At 54.1% G+C, this 11384-nt stretch overlaps 1 long non-coding RNA gene across 1 annotated transcript; it reads right to left on the bottom strand.

Moving 5' to 3' along the window:
- Positions 1-4783: 4783 nt before the first annotated feature.
- On the bottom strand, positions 4784-10508 carry LOC130543638 (uncharacterized). The gene is made up of 2 exons (XR_008959136.1): positions 9943-10508; positions 4784-8423 (listed from the first exon to the last, which is right to left on the bottom strand). It is a non-coding gene; the product is annotated as an uncharacterized LOC130543638 (long non-coding RNA).
- Between the last annotated feature and the right edge of the window lie 876 nt (positions 10509-11384).

Genomic DNA, 11384 nt, shown 5'->3' with positions numbered 1-11384 from the left:
AGCACAGGGCAAGAGGATTGCTACGGGCAGGATGATTATATTTTTTATGTCGTTTCCGTATTGTTCGACTTTAACGGTAAGTTTTCATAGCTGTAATAATTTGTTTTTTATTATTTTTTTGTAATAATTTAAGTGGCAGATACTTTTTCTGCGAAGTCATTGCTAAGTGGTCCTTACGGGAGATCTGCCTGTCATATCGTCATGAACATGGGCAGTAGGGTGGCCGGTGATCCTCTGCCTGTTGAGCTGGGGGTGGGGGTGGGGTCCAGCTTACCGTGGTCCCCCTTCTTGGGCCTTCCAAGGGATAGTCACGTGTCTCCTTCCCTTCTCACCTCACACTAGCAACAATGGCATTGCTTACTAAGCCTCATGGTTTCCCCCTGCCTCAGTTTCCCATAACTGCCTGTCTCATAGCCTATCCTACTTTCGCTGTCCTGTGAGTGGCACTGGTTCCAGAAACTGCAGAAAGGACGGGGCTGAGTTTCTTAATCTTGGTCAAAGATTTGGTGGGGGGGTACCCGAGTCTAAGCCCAGGACATAGTTTCCATCTTTCATGCCAGCTCTGAACCGTGGCAGACGCTGCTAAGCAGAAAGGGATCCAGAGGCGGCTTCTAGGCTCCTGGAGTGAGAAGGTTGCATTGCCTGGGGACATCCGCTCTCAGCAAGGGAGGTGACTGGGAGCATCACATTCCATTACAGCCATGCTTGCTCTGGACCAGAGATTCCCAGTCTGAAATCTGCAGAAAAATCCCTGGGGATCTTATTAACAGGCAGATTCAGGACCCACAAACAGGGGCGGGGCTGAAGACTCTGCCTTTCTAGCAATCGCCGGGGGGATGTCAATGCTGCCCTTTGAGGAGCATGGGGCAAGGATTCTTGAGATCTCCATTCACCTCTACCTCTGTTCTTCCGTAACATGTCACACACTTGCAGGCAGAACTAATCGGCCCTTCCCCACTGCCCAGCACTTTCTATACCCATCACATCATGTGGTTCTTGAAACAACCCAAGTTACGATTTTCTTCCTTGACAGGTGAGGAACTGGAGGTCCGAGGGGAAAGGATTGGCCTGCAGCCCCCCAGCTGCAGGTGGCAGAGGTCCACCTGGACGACAGATCCATCGCCGACCTCCCTCACCCCCAACCATCTCTTCTCTGGAGCCGGAAATCATCCAGAAAGACCCTGCCGCTCCCCCCAGAGTGCTGTGTTCACTGCCATAAATCAGGCCTGGGCGCCCGGCCCCCCTCCTCCGTGGGCCACATCTCACAGCAGGCCGGGTCTGGGGCAGCCGTGGAGGGAAGGGAGGCTCTCCGACAGCGTGAGTTATGGGCTCCTGGAAGCCCATTAGTCACCGAAGCGAGAGAAGTTAACTCCAGCTTATTAACTCTAAACGCTTATTATTCACATTGATCACCTCGCAGACAGCACCCGCCACCCCACCCTCCGGAGCCAGCCAGCGCATTCCAGATCGCAGGACGGCTAGTGGGCTGAAGGGGCTCCCGAATCCAGAGTCCCCAGGGAATGCGGGCAAGGCACCGCCGGCCCCAGCTGCCCCTTCTCTTCTCCCGTGACCCTGTCACTCATGCGCTCCCTACATATCTGCCAGCCCCTGTTCTGGGCCAAGCCCTGAGCCAAGAGCTGGGGAGCCCTGGGTGCACAGACACCACCTCCAAACCCCCAGGAGGTGGCCATGAGGTGAGGGGAGTAGGGCAACCCGGTGGGTAGGAGCACAGCCTCGGGGGCTCTGGGGTTTGATTGCCGGCTCTGCACTCAGCAGCAGATAAGCCCCTGATTTTCAGAGACTCCATTTTGCCATCTGTAAAGTGGGGATGCATTCATTCATTTGACAAATATATACTGAGCCCCCACAGTAAAGAACAGAAAAGCTCCCTGCCCTCCTGGAATTCTGGAGACGGAGACAGACAGGAGGCAGCTGAAGAAGACACGGAGAGTAATTTCAGATAGTGGTGAGTGTGATGTGGCACGGAATCCTGAGTCACATGGAAGAGAGTGACTAGGGGCACTGGGGGAGTTACTGGGGGTGCCCGGGGGGAGCCTCTCCAAAGATGTGGCATTTGAGCTGAGACCTGAATGATGGGAAAGAGCCACCGGAAGGAGATCCGGGCCAAGGGGAGTCCAGGCAGAGGGAGCAAACAGCAAGGACAAAGGAAGACTGTGGGCCAGGCAGAGCTTGGCTGCAGGGTGACCGGAGAGGAGCCAGGGCAGCTGAGTTAAGTGAGATGAGGGAGGAGAGAAACAGGAGGCCAGCAATTATTGTAAAGACTTCAGCTTTTGTTCTTGGTGCAGTGGGGAGCTGCTCGGTGGTTTTAGGTGCAAAAGGCCATTAGGAATATAATTGTACTTGACCTCCACCCATAGCTATAATGACATGTAGTGGACACGGGGTCCCTGCTCCGCTCTGCATCACGGGACAGTGCTCCTGGCCCCCAGCTGCAGGGATCTTGGCTGCTAACGGCCAACAGCTGTCCCCTTCTCCTGAGCATTGCCCTTGGCTGCCACTCTTCTCCAACCTGGGCCCCCTGGCCTGGAGCTGACGCCAAATCTGTGGGGTGCTCTGCATGCCAGAGCTCCCCGGTGTCGTGGCAAGACCAGGCTAAGGCCCGTCTCCAGCCGGGGCCAGAGTCTCCAGCCTTGCCTGGTGCTTTGCTCCTGTCCTCCTTGCATCCCTCACTCCCTGCTGAGAGCGTGGATATAATTCTTATGCACCTGGCCCCCAGACTCAGGCTCTGCTGCTAGGGGCCTAACCTGAGACGAGCATCAGATCAGACGGTGACTATAAAGGCTGAACACAGTGCCTGCCACACAGTGGTGACTTCGGGTGACCAACTTCTCCTGGTTTGCCCAAGACATTCATGGCTTTAGCACTGAAGGTCCTGCATCCCAGGCAACCCCTCAGTCCTGGGCAAACCGGGACAGTTGGTAATTCACCAGAGGTGACTGCTGGTAAGATTCATTCATTCATTCATTCATTCATTCATTCATTCATTCATCAAATACCTCCGGGTGTCTCTCTGTGCCAGGCTCTGTCAGCAAAGCCACGACAAGGTCCCATGCTCAGAGCTCACAGGAGGCAAGCAAAATCATCAGATGCTTGCTTGGGCCTGTGAAATCAGGAGAGCCATCCTGGGTGGTGAGGTGGGGGCTGCCCCTGAAGGAGAAGTTGCTGACCAGTGAATGGTGGGGGGAGGGGTGTTTAGGGCAGAGCACCCACCCTGGTGAGCTGATCAGGAAGGCCCTGACCTTCAGATCTACAAATGCAGAGAGAGCCCATGAGAAGTAGTTTCTGGAGTCCATCATCCATGCCTTCAACTGCTGCAGGCCTCAGTTTCCCCATATGAGAAGGTCCCTCCAGCTTCAGCAGGAAGATGAGAATGTTTGCAAAGTAAAGATCCCTTTGGGAAGAGCCATCTGAGGCTGCTGAGGTCCCTGGGCCATCAGTCTGGATGGTTAAGACAGGACAGGGAACCTCCCCTGAGCCAGCAGGCACTGTGCTAGGCTCTGAAGCCCCATGACGACCCAGACAAGTAGGCCTATCATCTCCATTTTACAGACAAGGAAACTGAGGCTTAAAAGAGGAGCACTGACTTGCCCAGAGTCCCACAGCTGGTGAGTGGTGGAGCCGGAGAGGGATCCCAGTGCTCTCAGGCCCCACAGCCACTGAACCATTCATTAATTCAAGGAGGTAAGGAAGGCATCGTCACCTCCGTTTGCTTTGTGCACTCCCCTTTTAGCCGCACTCACTTACAGAGGAGACTGAATGGAAGCTCGGGTTCTAGAGCTACCCCGCCTGGGTTCAGGCCCCAGCTCCACCGCACAGAAGCTGGGGGACCTAAGGGAAATGATTTACCCTTTCTGTGCCCTGAGTGCCTCATCTCTCAAAGGGGAGATCACAGTAGCACCTCCTCCAAGGGTTGTTGGGAGGATTAGACGGGCGAATATATGGAAAGTGCTTACAACAGAGCCTGGCACATCATCTCAGCTGTTACAGCTTGTTTTATTACTATGGCTCAGTACAATGCACGTCATGATAATACAACATTGGAAACAACCCGAATGTTCAGCAGTAGGGGCATTATTAAATGGCCATGATTTATCGATTTCCGTGGATACAACAGTAATTAAGACGGGTGGTCTTGGCACAAAGATGGACAGACAAAGGGAACAGGATAGAAAGTCCAGAACTAGACCAACATGTGTAGAATCATTAGATTTATGAGAACTGAGGTGCTGCAGTCCAGTGGAAAAGGATGATGCTTTCTTTCTTTCTTTCTTTCTTTCTTTCTTTCTTTCTTTCTTTCTTTCTTTCTTTAAAAGATTTATTTATTTGAGAGAGAGAGCACGCACGGGGTGGGGGAAGGAGGAGGGTCAGAGGGAGAAGGAGAGAGAGAATCTCCAGCAGACTCTCTGCCGAGCACAGAGCCCAATGCCGGGCTCAACATGGGGCTCTATTTCATGACCCTGAGATCATGACCTGAGCTGAAATCAAGAGTTGGACGCTCGGGACGCCTGGGTAGCGCAGTCGTTAGGCGTCTGCCTTCGGCTCAGGGCGTGATCCTGGAGTTCCGGGATCGAGCCCCACATCAGGCTCCTCTGCTGGGAGCCTGCTTCTACCTCTCCCACTCCCCCTGCTTGTGTTCCCTCTCTCGCTGGCTGTCTCTATCTCTGTCAAATAAATAAATAAATAATCTTTAAAAAAAAAAAAAGAGTTGGACGCTCAACCGACAGAGCCACCTGGCACCTTAAGGATGATGCTTTCTTAAACATTTATTTTTTTTAGAAAGATTTTATTTATTTATTTGTGAGAGAGAGAGAGAGAGAGAGCACAAGCAGGGGGAGGGGCAGGCAGAGGGAGGGGCAGTCCCCCCGCTGAGCAGGGAGCCCAATTCGGGACTCGATCCCAGGACCCTGGGATCATAACCTGAGCCGAAGGCAGACGCTTAACCAACTGAGCCACCCAGGCGTCCCTCAAGGATGACACTTTCAATAAATGGTGCTGGATCAGTGGATAAGCACATGGGGGAGAAAAGAGTCCTGACCCCCACCTCACACCATACACCCATATCTGTTTCCATGAACTCTAAGCAGCCATTCACCTTGACCGGGATATTGGCTATGTGTTTGTTTACCGAGTCCTGCACTTTGAAAAAGGTGAACTTGTCTTAAGTCCACTTCAAATGTGGGCACAGACTCTGACAAGGAAGCCATGGTGAATTTCAGGGGCGTCAATGGCTTCACGTGAATGAAAATTTTGGTTTGGTGGTTGGCCTTTCAGTAAAATGAAGGACATTCCTTTATTTTGAAGTTCAGTCACACAACTCACACAATCCAAGATAATCACAGGAGAAGGAAGATGAATTTTAGGCAACAAGTAGTCAATAAGAAAGTTCCGATTTCCTTCGGAGAAAAAGGAAAACATGTTTTGTTGTCCTCAGACAGTGAGATGGAAAAAAGAAAATAACCAAGGGAAAAGTCACCCCACGCTTTCCTCGCGGCCGTGGGCCCCCACCACTGCGGCGCCATGAGGAAGTGGAAGGTTGAGTGAGCAAAACATGTTTTCCTTCGGCAGGACGTCTGTATGAACCGTTGGAATCAATTATTGGAAAACACAAAAATAAAATAAACTCCAGCCGGTGGTAAACATTACCCCTTCTTTCTGGAATCAGGAAAACAAAGGCCAGGATTGGGGTCAGCGGGAACAGAAAGCAAGCATGCCAGGTCAAAGGCAGGGACCTGGGCTTTGGGTGAGACTGGGTGAGGCAAAGCCTTCCTGAGCCTCAGTTTACCCATCTGCGAATTCACAATCCCGTGTCCGTCACACAGACCTCGAGGTGAACGCGCCATTTCACTTATTTAATAAATACGTACTCAGCTCCGATTCCGTGCCAGGCTATGAGCTGGGGACTAGACACCCCGAGACACTTGCGGCTTTCCTAGCACCGCTGTGTGCAGGGTCAGCTTCATGGGTGTGCGACCAGCGCAGTCACACAGGAACTCCCACTGAGGACAGCCCCTTGCTTGATTTAGACCCCCGTGCTCTGTTGTTACCGTCATGAAATCCTCAAGTTTTGAACAACAGGCACTGCATTTTCATTTTGCACTAGGCCCCACAAATTATGTAGCTGGTCCTGGGTGTGACTCAAGAATTAGTGATGCTTTTCGATTGCTCACTGAGTCTGTGGACCCTTCTGGGGGGTCTGGGAGACTTGGCACAAAGAAGGGGCCAGTCAGTGGGGTTGAAATGGACGTGAGAGCAGAAGCCATCAGTTACGGATACTGTGCTACTGCTGGCGCTGGGTGGACACAAGGGACCCCTCAAGCCCTCATAGGTGCGGCGACTGCCACTGTTTTGGGGGGAATTATCTCCATTTCGGTTGGAAAGGTCCTGCGTTGAGTGCAATGGGAAGAGTGCCAGCTGTGTGGTTAAAACAGACCTGAGATCCCAACCTTCCACTGCTTGCCAGCTGTGTATCTTTGGGCAGGTCTCTGAGCCTCAGTTTCATCGTCCGTACAATGGGTATAATCATGCCTGCCGTATAGAGTGCTTGTGGAATTAAACAGAGAATGTTTAAAGCACCATAGCTCTACTCGGAGGAGGTGCCAAGCCCACATCTATGGAGGTGGCAGGTATCTGGGTCCCGAGGTGTGGGTTTACATCTAGAGGCAAATTGTCCCCAGGCTTTAAAATTAAGAGTTTGACTAGACCAGAGGACACTGTCCCTGGAGAGCAAGGGCCAGATGCTGCAGGCTGTTCATAAGTGAAATGCAAACAAATTGTATTTATGAATAGTTAACAATTAGTTAACCAAACCGTCAAGTCAGTGAGAAATGGCACAAGGATGAGACCTTCACAAAACACTAGCAAACGTCCACCTGCTAAAAGACATCAAATCTATTTGATTGCCTCCTATGCGCCAGCTACCTCATTACTACTTAGTAATGATACCTGCTATTTACTGAGCAGTTACTATGTCAGGTACCCACGAAGCACTTTCCTAATGGGCATGTGCGGTCGGGCTAAAAACAGCCCATTTGACAGACGAGGGGAGTTATACCCAGAAGGGAAAGGGACTTGCTGGGGGCTCAGAGCTGGGAAGTGGTGGGGTTGAGGCTCAAACCCCAGCATGCTGTCCACACTATCATCCCAAACTCTGAGCTGTTAAAGCTCTGTCCCCAGCTCACTGTGGGATCGTCAGGATTCACGCAGGGCTCCTGCAGGCAATACGTGGAAGGTGCTCTCCTCCTCCCTTCTCATGCCCTCCTGTCCCCTCACTAGGGACTCCCCCGAGCGGGGGAGGGTCAGGCTCCAGCCCGCAGCCCCCCTGCCAGAAGACATCATGGAAGCAGCTCCTGCAGGAACCCTGCATTTTAATGGTGTTCCAGAGTGGGCCTGATTAATTTCTCTTAAGTGTCTGGGTTTCAGGTGGGGGGAGGCTCACCCCAGTAATTGATGGTGCCCGTGACAGGGGGTCACATTGCCTCCTGGGTCCCTCTCCGAGCACAGTCGCACGGGTGCACACGCGCTATTCAGCTAATTAATGTGGTCTTTCCAGAGCCGCTATCTCCCTCACCCTCTGCCAGAGCTGGCAGAGAGAAGCAGTCTCCGCTCTAGAGCTCCACGGGGAAAACAAATCAGGAGGCGGGCCTTGCAGCTTATCAAAATGCCTCTTTGTAAACTGCCACCATTCCTGGTACATCAGGGAAGGTGACAGGGCCACCCCCATTCTGCAAAGCTATCCCACGAAGGAAGGATGGCCCTGTGAGGGCATGAGCTCCCTGTCCCTGGGGGAACTCAAGCACAGGTGGCTTTCAAAGGTAGGAAGTTGGAATCGATTGCTTGGCGGGGCCTTCCTGGGGCTGCCCTACTCCCCAGCTCAGCAGGACAGGCTGAACACGCCCCTGCCCTTTGGACATTACTACACATTTGGGGAATTATTAGTGGTCAGGTTCTTGTTTGATGATCCGTTTGAGACCTCGGGCCCTTTAGCTAGAAAGGAGTCCCTGTCTTCCTCACACCCCAGGCTCCACGTGCCATCTGATGGGGTTCCAAAGCCTAAGCCCATGTTAGCCAAAATGAAGACTCTCACTCCAACCCCACGGAATCAACTCATGGGGCTTGTGATGGGGTTCTGTCTTCAAGGGGTTCATCAAGAGCCCGGAGGATTCTTCAGATAAGGAGTTTCGGTCAACCAAAAGACGTCGCTGGTGGCATTGGCCTTGACAAACCCTCAGCAAGTCAATTACCTTTTCTCAACTGTCTGTGCACGAGGCCCCTTTTGGCTGGCGGGAGGGTAAGGAGAAAGTGCAGGCTCCGAGTAGGCAGTCCTGTCTCCCCTCAACTCCATCACTTTCCAGCGTGTGGTCCCGGGCAGGAGACTGGACTTCTCTGAGCCTCAGTTTCCTCATCTGGAAAACAGGAATAATGATACATACCTTCCAGTGCACTAGTGCCAACACAGTTCTTGGTGGCTGTGACTTAGTGAATCTGTGTCGGTAAACTTTACACGTTAGTTCCTCCATGGGGCAAACATCCTGACCTTGCTCTCCTCCTCCCCAGCGAACTTCCCTTGAGAGCCACCTTCCCGGCAGAGGGACCGTCGGTCTCTTCAGACTGTGCAGGTGAGTGGGAGTTTGCTCCTAAGTCCAGGAATGGGGGTCTCTGTTGCTATGCGCTCATTCGGTGTGTAACAGTAAGCACACACTGTGTGCCAGGCTCTGCTCCAGATGCTGGGAGAGAGCCGCCCACCGGAGAGACACAGCCCTGCCCTCTAGGAGCTGGCCTTCTAGGTGGGGAGACAGACGCCACACAGGTAGGCAGACACATAAACAGGAGGATCTCAGATACGGGTAAGTGCAAGCGAGGAAGACACTCTGAGGGCTGGGATGGTGAGGGACCGGGGTGGGCGGCGGTTGGGGACACCTCTGAGAAGAGGTGACAGTTGAGACCTGACTGACGAGGGAAGCCAGGCCCGCCATGTGACATTTTGGGAAGAAGTTTTTTAGAGAGCAGAAATGGCAGGTGCAAAGTCCCTGGGGCTGCAGAGAGCTGGCAGGGTCAGGGATGGAGAGGAAGGCCAGCATGGCTGGAGCTGAGGGGGAAGGGGGGGGCAGCAGGCGATGAGGGGGCGTGATGAGGTGGGGAGGTGCCAGGTATTGGAGGCCATGGCAGAGAGAGTATATATGATTCCCAGAGCAGCTGCTGCCTGCGCCACGATGCTAGGAGCTACTTCCATGGCCTCCTCAGAGCGGCCTTTGGGCATCCAGAGAGAGGCACGGAGGGGTGTGTCCTGGTGGGCGGCCAAGGAAAAGGCCGGGCTCCTGAATGATGGCAGCACTGGATACAGGCCACAGGGTCCCCGCCCTGCCCCGCCCCCCCCCCAACAACAACTGACTGCTTGTCTCTCCCCAGGACTCAGGTTTCTCAAGGGTCACAGCCCAAGGTCCCCTAGAAAACATGCCTTTCAGAGTCCTGAGACCCTGTCTCTGGGCTGCATCCCGCGGGCACCACCAGCCAGAGGGAAATGAAATGGGCGGATGCAGCTTGGAGCGCGCTCCTGCCCGCCTGGCCGCCGCTCGGCAGCGCTGCTGCCTTGCTCTGAGAACACAGCCCAAGGGCCGAGATGGCCAGCCTCCTCCACCTTCTCCCTCCCCCCCACCCCGCTGTTCCTCGGATGGCACAGGCCTTCCCACCTCTGGGCCGTCCTCCTGCGGGCCCCTCTGCCAGAACGCCGTCCCCCAGGGACTGGCACAACAGGCCCCTCTCCCTCTCCCAGTGGCCTCGCCATTCCTGGACCAGCGAGAGACCTCTCCATACTCTGCTCCCCACTTACCGCTCGCTCACAGCACTAATCACTCGCTGAAAGTCTCTCACTTGCCCTGGTTTGTGGACTTCTTTACCGCCTGCGTCCCCAACTACGATACTCACCTCACGAGGCAGGGGGTTCTCGTTAGCGTTGTCACTGCCGTAGCCACAGCGCCTGCAGCAGCTGGCCCGACACAAGTGAGTATGTGTTGGACGAGTGAATGACCTCAGGAGATGCTCACAACAGCCCCATGAGGCAGGCGCCCTAATTGTCCCATTTCACAGGCAGAGAAAATGAGGCTGGAGAATGTTAAGCTACTAACAAGGAGCGAAGGCTTCGATGCAGACAGACCAACTTCAGCCCCACACCTGTGTCCTGCTGCACCTGACTTACTGCGAGGCCAGGCCTTCACCCTCTGAGTGAACCTCAACATTGTCATCCGTCTAATGGGTATAAAATCCCAGCCATGCCATTTCCTCAGGACAACGCTGAGAGTGTCCCCGAAGCAGACCCTCCCCGTCACCTGTATGCTGCCACACCCACCAAGGATTGGTTAAGAAGGGGCTTGTAGCCAGGCCTGCCCTCGGAAGGGTTAACATGGCCTCTTTGTCCCATGGTTGCCATGGGGACAGTTCCTGTCCTTCAGGAAGCAGGGAGAGCAGTTTCCTGTTTTGAAGAAGGCTTGAGGGCTGTTTTCCTCCAATCAGCCTGCCCAAAGAGGGGCAGGAAGCCTAGGGCCGGGCTGCCCCTGCTGATGGGTGTGTGGTGGAGCCATACCCACACCCAGCCAGCCAGGAGGGGCCGTTGTGGAAATGCGGCCTCGGGGAAAAAGCCAAACAGGCCAGCAGAAGGGGAAAAAAAATGGCTGGCCGGAAGAGGGTGGTCACTTCCTCCACAGACCTTGGATCCCACCCAGTGGTGATAAAAACTCCGAGCTGGCCCTGCCCAGCCCGACTCCCCTCCCCCAGAGATCAGCCCTTCTTAAGGAGCCAAAGGTCTGCTGGACAATGGCCTTTGAGGCCCCTGCCTGTCCCTGTCACCTAAATGTACTCCCTACACTGCACACTAGACACTTCAGCCTAACTGGGCTATTGGTCCCCAGTTCCCACCTCCAGCCACTGCCTGCCATTCCCTGCCCTGCCCTGCTCCTTTTTGCTTGTATGACTCCTTCAGGGTGCCGAGTAAAGCCACCCTCCTCCTGGAAGTCTTCCCAGCATGCATTTGAGCCCTCGCAACTGTGGGTCAGGAACATTCATGAATTCAGGCCTAATCTCTCTTGGACCCCTTCCCCAGTTTCCTTGGGTCATCCAACCTCTTGGCTTGCCCCTTGATTCCTTTACCACTCTGGCTACCAGCTTTCCTGCCACCCAGGTCTGACCATGTCATTCCCTCCCTCAGAAACACTCTGTGGGGGCGCCTGGGTGGCACAGCGGTTAAGCATCTGCCTTCGGCTCAGGGCGTGATCCTGGCGTTGTGGGATCGAGCCCCACATCGGGCTCCTCCGCTGTGAGCCTACTTTTTCCTCTCCCACTCCCCCTGCTTGTGTTCCCTCTCTCGCTGGCTG

This window comes from Ursus arctos, unplaced genomic scaffold (genome assembly GCF_023065955.2).
Source record: "Ursus arctos isolate Adak ecotype North America unplaced genomic scaffold, UrsArc2.0 scaffold_14, whole genome shotgun sequence".
NCBI classification, from domain to species: Eukaryota; Metazoa; Chordata; class Mammalia; order Carnivora; family Ursidae; genus Ursus; species Ursus arctos.
Note: the sequence above shows the minus strand (reverse complement) of the source record. Positions and strands in the feature narration are given on the sequence as shown.